The sequence below is a fragment of the Leopardus geoffroyi genome, chromosome C1 (genome assembly GCF_018350155.1).
Source record: "Leopardus geoffroyi isolate Oge1 chromosome C1, O.geoffroyi_Oge1_pat1.0, whole genome shotgun sequence".
NCBI classification, from domain to species: Eukaryota; Metazoa; Chordata; class Mammalia; order Carnivora; family Felidae; genus Leopardus; species Leopardus geoffroyi.
Window position 1 is genome coordinate 13,715,594 of NC_059328.1, and position 16,994 is coordinate 13,732,587.

General features: G+C 57.8%; 1 protein-coding gene and 1 long non-coding RNA gene across 3 annotated transcripts in view; both read right to left on the reverse strand.

Annotated features, from left to right (window-relative positions):
- IFFO2 (intermediate filament family orphan 2) overlaps window positions 1–16,994 on the reverse strand; it is a 50,100-nt gene that overhangs the window by 20,774 nt on the left and 12,332 nt on the right. The gene's annotated exons all lie outside the window — the stretch shown is intronic.
- LOC123597283 lies at window positions 629–16,760 on the reverse strand. The gene is made up of 3 exons (XR_006712060.1): window positions 16,271–16,760; window positions 13,464–13,467; window positions 629–642 (listed from the first exon to the last, which is right to left on the reverse strand). It is a non-coding gene; the product is annotated as an uncharacterized LOC123597283 (long non-coding RNA).

Here is a 16,994-nt window from a genome sequence, read left to right on the forward strand (position 1 = left end):
AACTGGTTATAATTACCATGTCTGCACTCAGCCCTGCAAAACCCACCCGCACTTGGTCAGGAGCCAAACGGTTGCATGCATCTGTTGGTTGGATGGATGGATGGATGGATGGATCCAAGCTGCAATCACTCCTCAGCCCTCCTGCTCACCCCCTCCGCCCGGAACACCCTGAGCTTGCGCCACCCCAGCCTCGGGGCTCCCAGGAGCAGAGTTCCCGGCAGTGCCCTCTGCTCAGCTCTGTCCACTCCAGGGAGACGAAGGCCGGGGGGAGGGACCGCCAGGGCAGGAAGGGGGCAGGGAGAAGGAGAAAGCTTCCCTCTCCCACTTCCCACTGCCCTAGTGGCTGAAGAGGGGAGGCAGGGATGTCAGGACAAAGAGGGCAAGGAGAGGAAATGACTCCACCAAAGGAAGCTGCAGCTGGGGCCTCGGGCCACTACCTTAGCAGAAGAACACGCATGAGGCAAGGGGCCGGGACAGGAGGTGGCAGCACCCGCCCCGGCCAGATGTGGTCTCCCTGCATTCCGGAGGAGCCACCACTGCCACCACATGATGGAGGAGAAGCCTGGCGGGCCTCTGGGGGGAGGGGGTGGGCCGCTTCCCGGCCCACCCCCTCCCCCATCTCCTCGTGATGACACACAGAGCCTCAGGAAAGGGGCCGACAAAGCCTGGCCTGCTGGGGGGCGGAAAGCCAAGCTGAAGTCACTGGCAGAGGGACTGACTCACAGATTTTTCACTTCCTGTGCCGTCAGAGAAAGAAGGCATGGGGCCCTAGCTCTAGAGGAAAGTGGGTACAGCCCCAGCCAAACAATTAAGGCTTCAGGGACAGCCCATGGGGCTGCCGGGGGGAAAGTCCTGGAGACTCCTAGGTTTGAATCCTGCCCCGGCCACTTCCCAGCTGTGTGGCCCTGGGCAAATCAATCACCCTCTCTGGGCCTCAGCTTCCTTATCTGCGAGAGGGGAAGCTCTCCACCCCCCTTGAGGGTGGTCGTGAGGACCGCCTGCGGTGGGCAGAACGGGTGAAAACACCCAGTCCCGCCCCCCGCACGGAGCAGACAATGAACGGGGGGCAGCTCCACGTGAACGGTGAAATGCCACCGCTGTGGCTCCGGCGCCCAGACCCCAGAGAGCTGGGAGGGTGCCACAGGAATGGTCCACACCTTTCCAGGGAAGGGAAGCGGCTGGCACACCCAGGCTGACTCACTCAGGTGATGGGAAGCCGGCTCAGGTGAGGATAGGCTGCAGCCGCCGGTGGAAAAGCTCATTCTGAGCCAAGCGTGGGCCTGGCCTCTGGTGGAGGGCAGGTGGCAGAGACCGGTTTCCACCCGGACCCCGGGGAGCCCACCCCGCGGCAGCACAGCCGGGTGCAGGCCACCGGGACGGCGGAGGGGGTGAGCCCACTCACAGACGCACAGAGGCGCTGCTCCCCTCCCCACACCCCTGGCCTCACTGCAGAGCTGGGGGCCCAGACCAATACCCAAGCTGGGGGACAAGGTGGCAGGCCCGCAGGCAGACCAGGGGGACCCTTTCTGCAAATGCAGTTTCACCCAAGCCCACGGGCAGGAGATCAGAGTGGGCACCTCAACAGAGGCCGAGCTGCAGGTGACGATCTGGAGCCCCTCACCCTCCTGGCTTCTGCTGAGCCCCCCAGAACTTCCCACGCCATAGCACCCCCTTGTCTGACAACACGAACCTCTCCCATGCTTTACTGTATCTTTGCTCTCCAGCAGAAGGAGGGCTGGGTCCCCCAGCCTGCGAGCAGAGGGGCTCCCCCTGCCCCTGAGCCCCGCTGTCACGGGTACCTCCAGGCACCGCCTCACTCGTGCTCCCCGTCCTCCTCCCCGCGGACTCTGGTGCTCCCATCTGCACTGAGCCCCCGATCCCAGGGAAGGGACCCCGTGCAGACGTGCCCACGACCAGCCCGGCTGCCCAGCTGTGCTCCGCTGCTTGGAAGGAAACACAAATTAAATGCCAACTGATTGTCTCCACGGAGGAGGTATTAATTTAATGTGTACACTTAACCAGGGCAGCCGATTCCATTACAGGCGGGCAGTAATGGCCCGGGCAGGCCGGAGCACGGGCTGTGAGCTGGTGATGGGCCGCGGCGAGCAGCCACCGTGCCTCGTGTGCACCCCTAGCTGGCAAGTTGCCATCACACGCGCACGCACGGGCCTGCTTGCAACCTGAAATGCAGCCCCCCGTCCAGGGAGTCCAGCCGACAAGGCTTTGCCATGAGGCGCCCAGGGCCTTCTAGAATCAAACATGATAGGAGTCTCTACTGATCCCACTAAGAAGGGCATGGAAACGGAGGAAGCCTCCAGCTACTCTGTGATTCCTGGGGGCCCGCGTACCACTACCCAGGAGCCTCAGTTTCCTCCTCTGTCCTACCTTGCAGGGTTCATGGGCAGGTTAGATAAGCTCATGTGAGCGTCCACAGGCACCCCTGACGACGGCCATTCTTACAACTGGTGTCACCTGGGGGGGGAGGGAGAGACAGGGTGGTGTGCCCAGGACCACCTAATAAGCAGGGGCACTTCATCCTCCGACTCTGGGGATCTGGAAGCTACCGAGAGGGGTGGCACTGAAATTCAGTTGCCCGTGAGTTTCCCCAGCGAGGAGGTGAAATGAAAGCCAGCCCTGCCCATGAGCTGCATGGAATCATCTGCACTCTCCCTCCCTGTCTCTCAGTGGTCACGAGCACCCTTTGCAGGGCGGCTGGCAGGCCTCCGGGGCTCTCCGTGGGGGCCACCAGGCCTTGAGAGAGGTCGAAGGGGGAGACTGGCAAGCCCTTGACTGGACCCCGCTCCGTAGGCCCACATATCCTCAGGCAACACAGCAGCCAGGGTCATGCAAGAAACCCTGTATCTGGTCCGTCGGTCCCTAACTTGCCGTGTGACCTCGGGCAAGTCCCTTCCCTCCTCAAGCATCACTTTCCCATTCTTCACGCAATGGTGTCCGGATAAATTCTAAGAGCCCAACCAGCCAGGCCAGAAAACGATTTCCACAGTCCCTAGGCAAAAACCCCATGCTGACCACAAAGCGATCTGATAAGCCTCAAAGTCTGAAGACATCCGAGACACCAGTCTTGGACCTCGAACCCGATGTGTGTAGTGAAGAGAAGGGCAGGGGCCCTGGAGGGTGCTGGGATCAAACCCCAGCTATACGTCCTGTGGCTCTGTGACCTAGAGCAGGCTACTCACCCTCTCTGAGCCTTGGTAAGCCCACCCACCTCGCAGGGTTTTTTGCAAATATTCAGCGGACTCACGTATGACAGGCACCTAGAACAGCGCCCGGCACACCATCATCCTCCTCACCCACGTGACTTCCCGAGGACAGATGGTCAGAGAGATCCAGGGACTGAGAGAGCGGCCCTGGACCACACAGCGTAGGTGCCAGACTGGAACCCAGGACTGGCTGGCTCCAGAGCCCCTGGGCTGCCATAATCACCACAAAACCCAGCCGATGTCTTGTTTCTGCCCTCCATGCCCCCGGACATCCCCCAAGAATGAATGGGCACGTGCTCAGCCCTTTGTCTGTCCTGGCAAGGGCCACCATGACGGCCAGAGAGACCAAGGCAGGAGAGGTCCCTCCAGCCAGAACCCAGCTGGTCTCACGGTGCAACCCCAACAGGCACGAGGCACCCTCACGGGCTCAGAGAAGCCCCTGGTCACCTGCCCCAATGCCAGTCTGAGGCGTGGGCTGCTTCTAGGGAGTCATCTGCTTCAGTCACCCAGTGTCCCTGGCTGCCCAGATCCCCAGTGCCCTTTCCACTCTGCTGCCATGTACCGAAACAGCTGTAGGGACCCGGCCGCTCTGGGGGTGCCTGTAATCCGGAGGCTGTATGCTGGGCAGCACCCTCCTTCCAGTGCCTCTGTCCAGAAACCACACCCAAGCGGGCACTGCCCCCCACAAACCAGATCACTTCTGAGAAGCAAAGTGTCTCAAAGGGCATCTCATGGCAAGGAGGAATCTGCACCCCAAATCGTAAACCACGATGAGGTTTCTGGGGCACCATTTCCAACCTCTTTGAGGCTTGCTACACCTTCAACACCTCCTCCAGGGAGCCTTTCCTGACTTCCCCAGGGTGAGTCACTGTGTCCATTGGAGGTTTCCAGTCCTGGCACATGCCCTCTTCATGGCATCCGTGAGCTGTCACTCCCCTGCCTCCCTCATCAGACTCGCTCTCCCAGGAGAAGGGGAAGGACTTACATTGCCCTGAAAATGCTTAGTACGTGCTGGCCTCGTCACTGTCCTCCCACCTAGGGTCCTCATGCCCGCTTCACCGACGCGCAAACAGAGGTCCGGGTGCAAAGCCCGGTCCATCTGGTTTCCAAGGCTGAGCAGCTTCTCAGCGCTAAGAGTGTCTTACCACCAGCTCCGTGAACCCCACTCTCCACCACGCCCTCCAGCACACCCCAGATTACCATCCCAGGGTCAGGTGCACAGATGTGGGTTCGTGGGGTCTCAGTCACTGACTTGGAAGAGAGCTGCTCAGCCAGGGTATTTGCTTTGCCTGTTTACTCACCTCCGAGGCCCCAGAGCTCAGGTGGACAAAGGCATTAGCACTCCACCTCCAGTGGCCAAGACCCATCTGCCTGCAACCTCGCCATCCCCCCGCCCGACAACCCGCTGGGGCCAGCATGTGACCAGCAAAAGAGGCATTGGCTTTGGAGTCAGATCGAAATGGGTTCAAAGCCCAACATGACCGGCCATGTGCTTCTGGGCAAATGATTTCCTGCCCCTGAGCCTCCCTCTTTGGACATCGTGACACGGGGATCATAGAGGACCCTCCTCAGGGGCTGCTCTGGTCTGTGAAAGAGGTGATAAGGTGCAGGCTCTGCATAAACGGAGGCTCTCCTTCCCTGCCCTGTCCCGCTGCCACTAACTAGCTCTGAGGTCTCTCTGGGCCTCGGTTTCTTCATCTGTAAAATGGTCTCCGCTTCTTCTGGCTCTGCTGCCCTATGGAAAGCACGGGGAGAAGGCTGGCTGCAGTTTGCCATCAGGCCCCCAGGCACTGACGGCAGAGGCCTCACACTTTCCTTCCCCGGACCGGCATGTTGGGAAGGGCAGGGTTTTGCCTCTGGGCAAAGCACTTAACCTGCGCCCCAGATTCCCCACCTTTAAGGCAGGTGCCAATGGAAGCATTAGCTTATACTCAAGCGTATCGCGTCCGTGTGTGTTAAGCACTTAGCGTGCAGCCCAGAGCCTAGTAAACACTCAACTGACGGAAGCTCTGATTAGCCGGTCCCGCCACGGAGAACGGGTGGCTCAGCTTGGGGTGACAGTCCGCTAAGTGAACTGGCCAGGGCCCTGGACACCACACCAGACAGGACGCACCTGGGTGCCAACCCAAAGCCCTGCTATCCGTGCCTGGTAATGCACGGAGCCATCGAACAAAGACACGGGAGGACCTCTCATCTCCCTGGTGTCCAACCCAGCAGCACATCCCAGCACCCGGCACAAGACTGGGCACGAGGATGCCCCAGGGAATGAGAGTCGAGTGTCTCTGGGTCACCGAGCTCAGCAGCCTCCCAGCATCCACTGCAGCCCAGCTCAGTCTGGCTGTCAGCTTGGATTCCGTCTTCTCTCCCCCGCGACAGTTTCAACAAACATTTCCCAAGTGCGCACTCGGGAGCCACGTGGCAGGCAGTGGCAAAGAAGCGGGTGAAGAATGCCCCCCTCCCATTGAGAGAGGGAGGCCAGTCCCGGAGCTCTATCCGAGCGGCACCTCTGGCTTCTTGACCCTCAAGTCCTCAATCCCTCAACCCATAAGGCAGGAAGGTCTGGAAGCGGGGACGGAAGGGGCTGCTGATCCTGGGCTCTCAGGGCCGCGAGGCATCTTTGCTCTGTCCATGAATGGACGGGAGCTGTCCCTGCCCGTCTGCACCCAGGGGCAGCAGGGAGGAAACCGAGAACCCATCACCACCCTGAAAACAGCAGTTGCTTCCAGAGAGAGAACCACGTGGCTGGGGGACAGGGGTGGGAGGGAGGCTTGTCACTCTGTTTCCTGCTGTTTCTTTTTTTTGAAGTCAATAGTAAGATACAAATATAAAATTTACCATCATAACCAGTTTTTAACTTTTTTAATGTTTACTTATTCTTTGAGAGAGAGAGAGAGAGAGAGAGAGAGAGAGAGAGAGAATCCCAAGCAGGCTCCATGCTTTCAGCGCAGAACCCGATGCAAGGCTTAAACTCACGAACCGTGAGATCATGACCTGAGCCGAAACCAAGACTCGGATGCTCAACTGACTGAGCCACCCAGGCGCCCCCTTCCGCCATAACCATCTTTAAGTGTACCTCTCAGTGGCATTGAGTACGTTCACACTATCGTGCACCCATCCCCACTGTCCATCACTGGAACCCTTCACCATGCAAAACAGAAACTCCGCACCCATCAAATACTAACTCCCCATGCCCTCCTCCCCCAGCCCCTGGTGCCCACCTTGCTACTTTCTGTCTCTATGAAATGGACTAGTCTAGGGATCTCACATAAGTGGAACCCTACAGTATTTACCCTTTTGTGACTGGCTTATCTCACTAATTATTAAACATAATGTCCTGGAGGCTCCCCCATGTTGTATAGCCTGTGTGAGAGTTTCCTCTCTTGCATCTTTTTAAATTTTGAATGATGTGATGTGTCAGTTAGCCAAAAAATCAAAACCACTCAGACTTCTAAGAGACAAAAATACCTGCTCACTTTCCCTTTGTTTTATGCTGCATGCGTATTTCCCAAGGATTACACAAGAAATCAGGCAAGTGAGACAAAACCATTAAAACCCCACCCAATCCCCCCTCCCCGAGAGAATCACCTTCACGCTGGCTACACATCCTTCTCAGTGCTTCCTTATGAGAGCGTATCTTTAAAAATTTTTTTTTTCAACGTTTATTTTATTTTTTTTTTGGGACAGAGAGAGACAGAGCATGAACGGGGGAGGGGCAGAGAGAGAGGGAGACACAGAATCGGAAACAGGCTCCAGGCTCTGAGCCGTCATCCCAGAGCCCGACGCGGGGCTCGAACTCACGGACCGCGAGATCGTGACCTGGCTGAAGTCGGACGCTTAACCGACTGCGCCACCCAGGCGCCCCAGAGAGCGTATCTTTTAAAAGCGAAAATGGCGGGGCGCCTGGGTGGCTCAGTCCGTTGAGCGTCGGACTTCAGCTCAGGTCATGATCTCGCGGGTCGTGGGTTCGAGCCCCGCGTCGGGCTCTGTGCTGACAGCTCAGAGCCTGGAGCCTGCTTTGGATTCTGTGTCTGCCCCTCCCTGGCTCACACTCTGTTTCTCTCTCAAAAGTAAATAAACATATTTACTTTAAATATATTTAAAGAACCAGAGAGGAAGCAGAGATGATATTTGGTATTCAGATGGGGGAGGCCTTTACTAAAGCATAGAAACTAATGCCACAATGATGGCTGTGACCGTATGCAATTTTAACTTAAAAGTTGAAACAGGGGCACCTGGGTGGCTCAGTCGGTAGAGCGGCCGACTTCAGCTCAGGTCATGATCTCTTGGTCTGTGAGTTCGAGCCCCGTGTTGGGCTCTGTGCTGACGGCTCAGAGCCTGGAGCCTGTTTCCGATTCTGTGTCTCCCTCTCTCTCTGACCCTCCCCTATTCATGCTTTGTCTCTCTCTGTCTCAAAAATAAATAAATGTTTAAAAAAAAAAAAGAAAAAAAAAAAGTTGAAACAAAATAGGGGCACCTGGGTGGCTCAGTCGGTTAAGCATCTGACCTCAGCTCGGGTCACGATCTCACGGTCTGTGAGTTCAAGCCCCGCATCGGGCTCTGTGCTGACAGCTCGGAGCCTGGAGCCTGCTTCCGATTCTGTGTCTCCCTCTCTCTCTGCCCCTCCCCTGCTCACGCTCTGTCTCTCTCTGTCTCAAAAATAAATAAAACATTAAACAAATTTAAAAAAATAAAAATAAAAATAAAAATAAATACATAAAAGCGAAAATGGGATGAGACCGTCTGCGGCGTTCAAGCGTGCTTTTTCCGCTTAATGTACGGCAAACATCCTTCTGGGACAGTCACACAGCAGGTGGCCGTGGCACCACTGATCTCACGGGGCCCGCACTGTCATTCCCAAGTCCTACCAATCTAAACAACCCTGCAAAGAACATCGTGGTACATACACACATTTGCATATCTGTCCAGTTGTCCCAGCGGAGCGAGTGGCTGGGTCAAGGGTGCAGAAGAGGCTTTAGTGCCCCTCTGAAGTGCTGTGTGTGACAAGGCCGTACTCCTGCGGGGTTCAGCAGCTGCTGGAGCCTGGACGGCTGCGCAGGGAGCCCAGGAAGAGCAGGGTCCCGGGGTCCTCACCCTAGTTCGCGCAGCAACACTGTTTTGTGCCTCCGTTTTCCCACCCATCAAAAGGCTGGTGGAAGAAGACCCCGCCATGAATACCGCCCTTCCTCACCCTCACTGGGGTGGCACCCCGCCCTCCCCAAGGAGCAAAGTGTTGGGAGATCGGGCTCATCTGAGCAGTGGGCCCGACACCTCTCTTCCAAAAGCGTGGAGGTTGATGAACCTTGGAGCAGGTGGCTCGCGCTAGCCTGGGGCAAGATAAAACAGCATCCCCCGTGGCGCCCCCGCCCCAGGTGGCCGAGCTGCCTCACACCTCCAATGCGTGTGCTGCACACTCTGTCTAGAAGGCTCTGTTCTACACGCCCCACCCCCCACCCCCCCCCGGGTCATACCTCTCTCTCCTCCTCATCTTATACCAACTTCAGGACCTAATTTATCTGCCTCCTCCTCCTCCCCCAGGAAGCCTTCCCTGTCAAGGTCTAGCGCCCTACTTCTGTACTCCAAAGGCCCCACTCACTTGCTACTGAGGTTATCTGTTCCCCGGCCGGTCTCCCTGCTGAACTCAACTCTTGCAAGGCCAGGCCCACCACCCCTGGCTCCCGGCTGCAACGCCGGAGCCCAGCACGGAGCCTGGAACACAGCAGGCACCAGATACATGTTTCCTGGAGAACAGGTGCCTCGAGCGTCACCTTCAGGGCCTTTCCTAGGACATCCAAGCCGGAGTCAGTGCAGCCCTGATCCACTGTGCGGCCTTGGGCATGACCTCCCGGCCTGCCCCTCCCCATCAGCCTCGGTTTCCCCAACCTCCACACTCCCTGCCAGCTCTGTTACTCTCCTCCAGTCATCCTCTTCTGTCACCTGGTCACCCAGGCCCGCCTCCCATGGGACTGATGACGGGAAGGTGAGTTCACAGCCCTCCATCCCCAGGGCTTTGTCTCTCTGCTCAGGCCCGGCCAAGCCCCCAGAGACGCTCCCCCCATCCCATCCCCAACATCACGCGCTCTTAGCAGCTCTCAGACCCCGGGGCTCTCGCTGTCGCTCAACTCCAGAAGCCAGCAGGGGTTCTGGGCACCCAGGCCAAAAAGCAGGAGGCCCGGCAGGGTGGGGGTGTGGGGTGGGGTCTGTGCCCAGGAGGCTGGGGAGGCCCCACCCAGAGATATGTTTACAGCTTTGAGGGAAAACAGCAACTCCCAAGGCTATTTTGGAAACCTAATGTGCACTTTGGGTCTCCCGTTGTTTATTCCAAGTGACTGTGCCGCCCGGCAGGTAAATGCAAGGCACTGTGGGTCCGCAGCTCAGTGTAACCTCCCCATCAAAGCCACATCATTCACTGGGAGCACTTATGCACCCAAGCAGGCGTGGGCTCCCTGCCTCGGATTCCAAGTTTCCCTTAACATCTGCAGCCTGCACAAATAAGGGATCAAAGCCAAGGGGAGCCCGCCGGGAAGGAGGGGGGCACACAGCCCACCCCGGATTTAAACCAAGGCCCTGCAGCCTTGAGCAAGTCCCCTCCCTAGGCCTTGGTCTCCTCATCTGTGAAATGGGGGCGAATGACCCCCACCTGGGTTATATGAGGGCAGGCAAACACAGCAGGCTCCGTGTGTGGCAAAAAGAAAATCTCAGAACACAGGATCCCGGGATGTCCGAAGGGGATGCTCAGGAACCCCGGGCCCGTTTGTCAGTGGGAAGGCTGAAGCTCAGAGAGGTGACGTGACATGCCCAAGGTCACACAGCCAGGCAGCAGCAGAGCAGGGACTGGAACTCAGAGCTCATGTGCTTCCCGCCGCACCACGGTCAGGGGAGGAGGACATTCCTGAGCAAATCACCGGGGAGGAAGGAGGGAAGGGTGACAAGGACCCAGGAAGCTAATTACACGCGGGGCTTGTGTAACTGAGAATGGGCCGGGGCAGGCACTGCCCGCGTGTGCAGCATCCTAATCCCCACAACTGGCCGGGAAGGCTCCAAGCATGGCCGGACAGGTGATTAGTCGGCGACTGTCTGTGCCAAGAGAGGGATTAGTGACTCAACACAGCTCAAGGGGACAGACTCACTGCTTAATACCGGCCTCCTGCCATCATGCGGGCCCAGCCAGTGAGGGAGGCACCGGGACACCCAAAACACACACACACACACACACACACACACACACACACACACACAGTATCCCACCCACCCATCCTTGGTGCTGGGGCACCACTCTCAGAGGACAGAGAACCTGCTGTGACAGGAAGGCTTCTGGCAGAGACCTGACTGGAGCCTCGAGATTCCTCGTCCCCATTCTGCTGACAGGGAAGCTGAGGCTCACAGAGAGGAGGCGACTTATCCAGCGTCACAAAATCACAACAGCCAACGCCATGCAGTGGTATCTGTGATGAGCACTGTTAACTCCTTCAATCCTCACAACTGGCTTAGGAGGTAGACGCCATCATGACGCCCGTTTTACAGATGAGGAAACTGAGGCCCAGGGAAGGGTGGCAACTTGCGCAAGGTCCCAGAGTTCGAAAGTGGCAGAGCCGGGACTTGAATCCAGGCCGTCTGGCCTCAGAGCCCAAGTTCATGACACCCGGCTCACCTGCCTCTGCTCCCCTGATGGTGTGACCGATGCTAGATTAGAACACAGTCTCTCACATCCCAAGGCCTTGGCTCCTTTCTCTGTGCCAGCTGGCCTCATAAGAGGGGGAAGAGGGGTCAGGAAGCGCGCACGTCAGCCTCCAGGGGTCAGAATGGACCCTGAGTCGCAACGCCTCCAAACCCCAAGAAGGCTCCCCCGCTGACCTGCCACACCGAGCCCAGCGTGGCCCTGGCTGTGTGGCCCCTGAAGTGAGGTTCCTGTAGGCCCGGCCCAGCCTCCAGCACCCTCCAATGGGCAGGGAGTCTTTTAAAACCCAGAGATCGTCCCAAGGGGGCCCCCAAGCACTGCCCGGATCCTGCCACGGAACCAGCATGGCGTCTCTTCTCAGGCTCAAGCCCCGCTGGGGCCTCTCTTCTCCCTGAGACGTGGCCCCCCCGCCACACAACCCCCAGCCCTGACGGAGCAAGAAGCCAGAAAAGGAGATGGTCCAAGACAGACAGACAAGCAGGAGCAGCCGGGGGGAAGGGATGAGGCCACTCACACAGCTCCCTCGGCCCTTATCTCAAAGTACTTTGTCATCAGACAGACAGACTCAGCCGCTTCCCAAGCTGGTGACCTAGTAAAAGTGACTTCACCTCTTTCTGAGCCTCAGTTTCCTCATCCGTGAAATGGGACAGCAACAGTTCCTACCTCCTGGGTTGTGGGGATTGTACGAGATTAGAAACACTAAGCGTCATCTTAGCGGGGGGGACCCGCTTCCAGTTGCTGGGGGTGGCTTCAGGTCCAGGGTCCTGGGCTTGGCTGAGTCATGCCATTCTTCCCTGCAGGGGGTTTGTCCTCTGGGCTCCCCCTTCCCCACCCTGGGATCCAGAGTCTCCCAAGTGCCCGGCACATAGTAGGCCCTCAACTGGTATTCACTGGATAAATCTGCTTGTGAGCGGCCGCCCTGAGGCACAGCCACGAGAAGGCCTGCGTACAAGTCCCGGCTGCCTGCACTGAGTCACTGCATGACCCTGGGCCTGTCCTAGCACCTCTCTGGACCCATCTGCAAGAGGAAGCTCTGACCACCCCCGGGAGCTCAGGATCTCCCTCCTCTTGCCTCTGGGAAACCCCAGGGCAGCCTGCCCAGTGGTAGGCCCTTTCCCAACAGGCCCGGCTTCCTGGGGACAGACAGCCGAGTGCACGCCCACCCCTGCAAGCCCACAAAGGCAGCAGGCGGCCTCCTCCTGGTGACTTTGCTTTGGGACAGATGGAACACGGTGGTGTGGCTTCTGTCAGGCCAGATGGCCTGGTTGGCCTCGGGGGCCAGGACACCAGCTGGGTGTCCAGCCCCAGCAGGCAGAACTGCTTAACCCCTTCCTGCCCCAGCCACAGGAGTTGGCGTCCCCTTGGCAACTTCTGTATATTCAGGCTTCCTGCCCTTGGAGATAAGTGGCCTCCCCCAGAGCCAAAAGGGAGTCCGGGAGGCAGCAGGGTGAGAGGGAGCCTTGGGGCAGGTAGGAGTGGAGGAGGTGAGGCCGCTGGGCTCCGAGGGCAGGCCTGGATCGCCAGGAATGTGCCATCCCAGAGGACAAGCAGGGGAGGGACTGATTCCTGGCTGGGGAGCCCCGTGGACCCGGCTGCTTTGCTTCCAGGACACCCATGTGGGGCTAGAAGGCCACCAGCTACCTTTATCGGGCTGGAAAACCCACTCCCCGGCCCAAACCTCAGAATCAGCACGGCCCTGTGAACGAGGAGACCCAACTCCACCAGGCTGGCTGAATGGCCATAGTCATGTTGCTCAACCTCTGTGGGCCTCAGTTTCCCCATCAGGAAAGATGGGGCCAGGGTGACCCCGGGTTCCAAGTCTACTTCCAGCTCAGAGGGTTCCATGACTCCGGGAGAAGGCATGTGCCTCCCTCCCAGGAACTGGTGGGGACCCAAAGGGACTGGCCAGATCCTTTCCACACAAACATCATGCCCTAACCAGCACGCAGGAGTCCAGGGGAACTTGAGAAGGGAAGAGGGCGAGCTTAGGGGCTCAGAGGGGAGTGGAGCCGTCTTCCCCAGGCGGTTGTTGCCCACCCATTCCCCTACTCCATGGAAGGCTACACAAGATGATGCAGCCTACGGGATTATGGCTAGAGGCCAGGAAGCATTTTCCGATGGAAAGAGCTAGAAAGCACTTCTAGGGGAAGGCTCTGGAATGACCTTCCCAGGCAATAGATCTCTAAGCAGGATTTGCAAAGGTCCTAACCTCAAGGTGGAAGGAGGAACAGATAACCTCTGGAGACCCCTGGGGACAGCAAGCTGGTGTCTATAAGAGGTAAAGCAGGGCCTCAGGGTCTTTCACACGGGTGCCCGGCCAACCTGGTGTTCCAGACAGGGCATCGTCTCGGGGCCGAGCATGACCAGGCTCAGCTCCAGCTTAGGACCTGCACACTGGTCCAGCAGGCATCTCCGGGTGTCTCTCAGGACAGAGGCTGCAGAGGACCCCAGAAAAGCCCAAGAACACATCAAAATAGGCGAAGAGGCAAGGGCTGGGTGAGAGGGCTGCCAGCCTGAAGTGGAGTCTTAGCGTGGCCGAGAGGCGAGAGCGTGGGGCCGGGGTCCACACACCTGGCTGTGAGACCTAGCTCTGCCACCGAGTTGCTGTGCCACCTGGGGCAAGTCACTGCCCCTCTCTGATGTGTGTTGAGGGAGAAGCTAAACATCTGTCAGGACTCTTGCAGCTCTGATTTAAGAGTCATTTGGCAAGCTCAACTAGGAACAAGAGTCTGCCTGTGTGGTCCATGCAGCATCATCACCAGGGCCCAGGTTCAGGGCCTGAGTATAGGGGCCCTGAAAACAGATGGATGGATGGATGGATGGATGGATGGATGGATGGATGGGTGGATGGAAATGGTGGGTGGATGGATAGATGGGTGGATGGATGGATGGATGGATGGATGGATGGATGGATGAATGGATGAAGGACAGAAGGATGGATGGATGGATGGAAATGGTGGGTGGATGGATAGATAGATGGGTGGATGGATGGATGAATGGATGAGGATGGATGGATGGGCGGATGGATGGATGATCAAGTGGGATCATTCCTGAAAAAGAGGAACAGAAGGTCCTAGACGTCCGTGGGGATGATTCCTTACACTTGCCCACAAGGCCTCCTTGGAATCACATTCCCACAACTATAGACCCTCCAGCACCCAATCGTCTTCTCTATCTTATACGTACGTGTGCACATACCTACCCATGCATACTTAAATATGCAGCACACACTCCCAGCACGGTGGCCCAGCTCTGAATCTTGAGGACAGACGCTCTGGATCCCCAAAGCCATGAGATTTATCTGTTCCAGCCTTCCCCCCGGGTATCTTGGCTTTCGGAAGTGTGCTCTCGAAGCTGGGTTTGAAATGAGACTCAACAGCGGTGGAACCCAGTGGAGGGTGATCTTTTAAGCCTCGGAGACCCCAGTTCACACACCAGCTCTGCCACTTTCTAGCTATTCCAAGGAGCAGGTCACTTCACCTGCCAAGACTCTGTTTCCTCATCTGTACAACGGGCATGACAGCAGCCACCCTTCAAGAGTGCAGTGATTTCAAGAGAACATGTCCATGAAGTTTAGGACTGCATCGGGTACGAGAGATGCTCTTGGGAAACGGCGAGCTGAGTATTATGGGATAATGAGACCCTGGCTTCCTTCTTGGAGGAGCTGAAGGCGAGCCAAGCCTCCCAGGGCTTCTCTGCCTGGGCCCTGAAATCGTTCCATCTCCTTTCCCACCTTGGGGGGTGGGGGGTGATGTGCCTGGGCTTAAAGCAGGCAGAAGGCACAGAGCAGCCTTTGTCCCAGAGACGAAACTCTAAACCGGTTGCCCTGACGTCAACCCTGGAAAAACAATGAGAACGCGGCCTTCGACGTCACCTCTCTGCCCAAGGTCTGGGAACGCACACTTCACCCACAAGGCCTCATAGAGGCAAACTGGGGGCTGGACCAGAACCCAGAAGCCATCCTCCCATGGCGTTAGAGAGGCCCAGAAGGAGGAAGAGCTGCCCCCTTCCCCTCCCCCCAAGGGTCAGGGCCAGGAACACACGGCCCACTGCTCAGCCTGGAACATGGACCCTGTGTGTGTGGCCAACAGTCCTCCGGGAGGGTCCGCCAGACCCAGGTTCAGACCCCAGCTCTGCCCCTGCTTCCTGAGCAGTGAGACCTCAGGCCAGGGATGGGACCTCCTGAGGCTGCCTCCACATCCATACAAGGAGTCTGGGACTTAGAGGGCCCCACCCCCCAGGCGGCAGGAACAGGGACGCACTCCCCCATGCAGCAAGGCCACTGGAAGCCACAGCCTTGAATGCTAGGTCTTGTCCTACCACTGACCCTGTGCTGACCATCTGCTGGGGATGTGACCTCCTCCTTGCTGGTCAGGCAGGCGGCTCTGCTGGGGAAAGGAAGTGCCCTGAACACAAAAGGCCAGCCTGTAGCCGGAAGAGGGAGGGAGTAGGCACTTCTTACTGTATGGGGCCTGGGGGCTGGGGACGCTCGGACAGATGGGACAGAGCGGTAACAGCTGAGGGGTCAGCACCGCGCTGCTGAAAGCACCTGGCATGCACTACTCCACCGGACCCTCCTTACGACGCCGTGAGCTCAGGATGGCATCCCCATTTTATAGATGAGAGAGTGGAGGCTCCGAGTGGCCTTGCTCAGGGTCAGAGCCCCACCTAAGTGAAAGCCCGCGTATTTATTACGCCTTAGGGCACGGAGAGGAACAACCTATGAGTTGGGGGATGTCCCCTGAACTTGCCATCAGGTAAATGCTGGCTCTGCCGGTAGCCTGCTGAGCTAGAACCTCCGCTGGGCTAAGTCCTGGGGTTTTAAATGTTAGTATTCTCTCCGAAGGCAAGTGGAAAGCCAATCGCAACAGAGTATGAAGACTCTCCATAAAAAAACGCACAAATCCCGGGCGCTCGGGTGGCTCAGTCGGTTCAGCGTCTGACTCTTGATTTCGGCTCAGGTCATGATCTCACGGTTTGTTGAGTTCGAGACCCGTGTCAGGCTCTCTGCTGATGGTGCAGAGCCAGCTTGGGATTCTCCCTCTCCCCCTCTCTCTGCCCCTACCCTGCTCGTGCTCTGTCAAAATAAATAAACAAAGTTAAAAAAAAAATAGTACAAATCCAAAAGTACAATTTGTCAGCCACAGCCCCAGACCGGGGATCTCTGTGGGGCTGGGGACCCGCCTTTCAGGTTCACACAACTCCAGCCTTTAAGGCAAAGTTCTCCGAACTTCGCACTCTGGGGCCCACCCCAGAGGAAAGAGGATAGGACTGGTCCTCACTGGGTAAGGCTTATCGACAACAATGCCGGGGGGGGGGGGGGTGTCTCATCATCCCATTTACACAAGAGGAAACTGAGGCACAAAGAAATGACGGTAGAAGACGAGTCTGGTCAATCAGTCGGTCAACAACCCAAGGCTGCTGGCCTGAGGCCAGGGGAGGGCCTTTTGTTACAAGGTAACAAACCCACCAGGACCTCAGAGTCTCTTCTGTAGGCGCCGAGGCTCATCCACGGCACAGGCACCTGTATGCTGGCCGGGGGGCGGGGTTCGGGTTCTGCAGACTCCACTTGACAGGCTCTGAGGCCTCTTCACCCTAACAGCAACATCCTCGGCAGTTTTCAAAACCCCTCCTTAAATGGCCGTCAGACCCCAGAAGGATCCCTTAGCTCAGGGTTTCAAAGGAAACCCTACTCTGCTGTGTGACCTCAAGGGAGCTGCTTTGCTTCTCTGGGCCTGAGCTTTCTCATCTGGAAACAGTCATGGGTATGTGAGTGGGGCGGGGGGGGGGGGGGTGGGGAGAGGAAAACATAAATCACTGAGGGACGAACTCTCAGAAGGTCTTTTTTCAAAAGACACAGAGCACATCTACTCACCCGCAACGACAGGGGAATGATGCTGCCCGGAAGCAGGATCCGGATGGACTGACTGAGCTCGGACAGCCCCTCAAGCCCTCTGGGCCCAGCAGGGGTAAGATGAAGTCACAGGTGTGAGGGAGCAGGGACAGGCAGGGTGGTCAGGCCCAGGAGGTAAGGTGAACAGCCTAGACTCCCGGCCCCCGCACCCCTACCCATGTCTAATCCTAGGCTCATCTCTGAT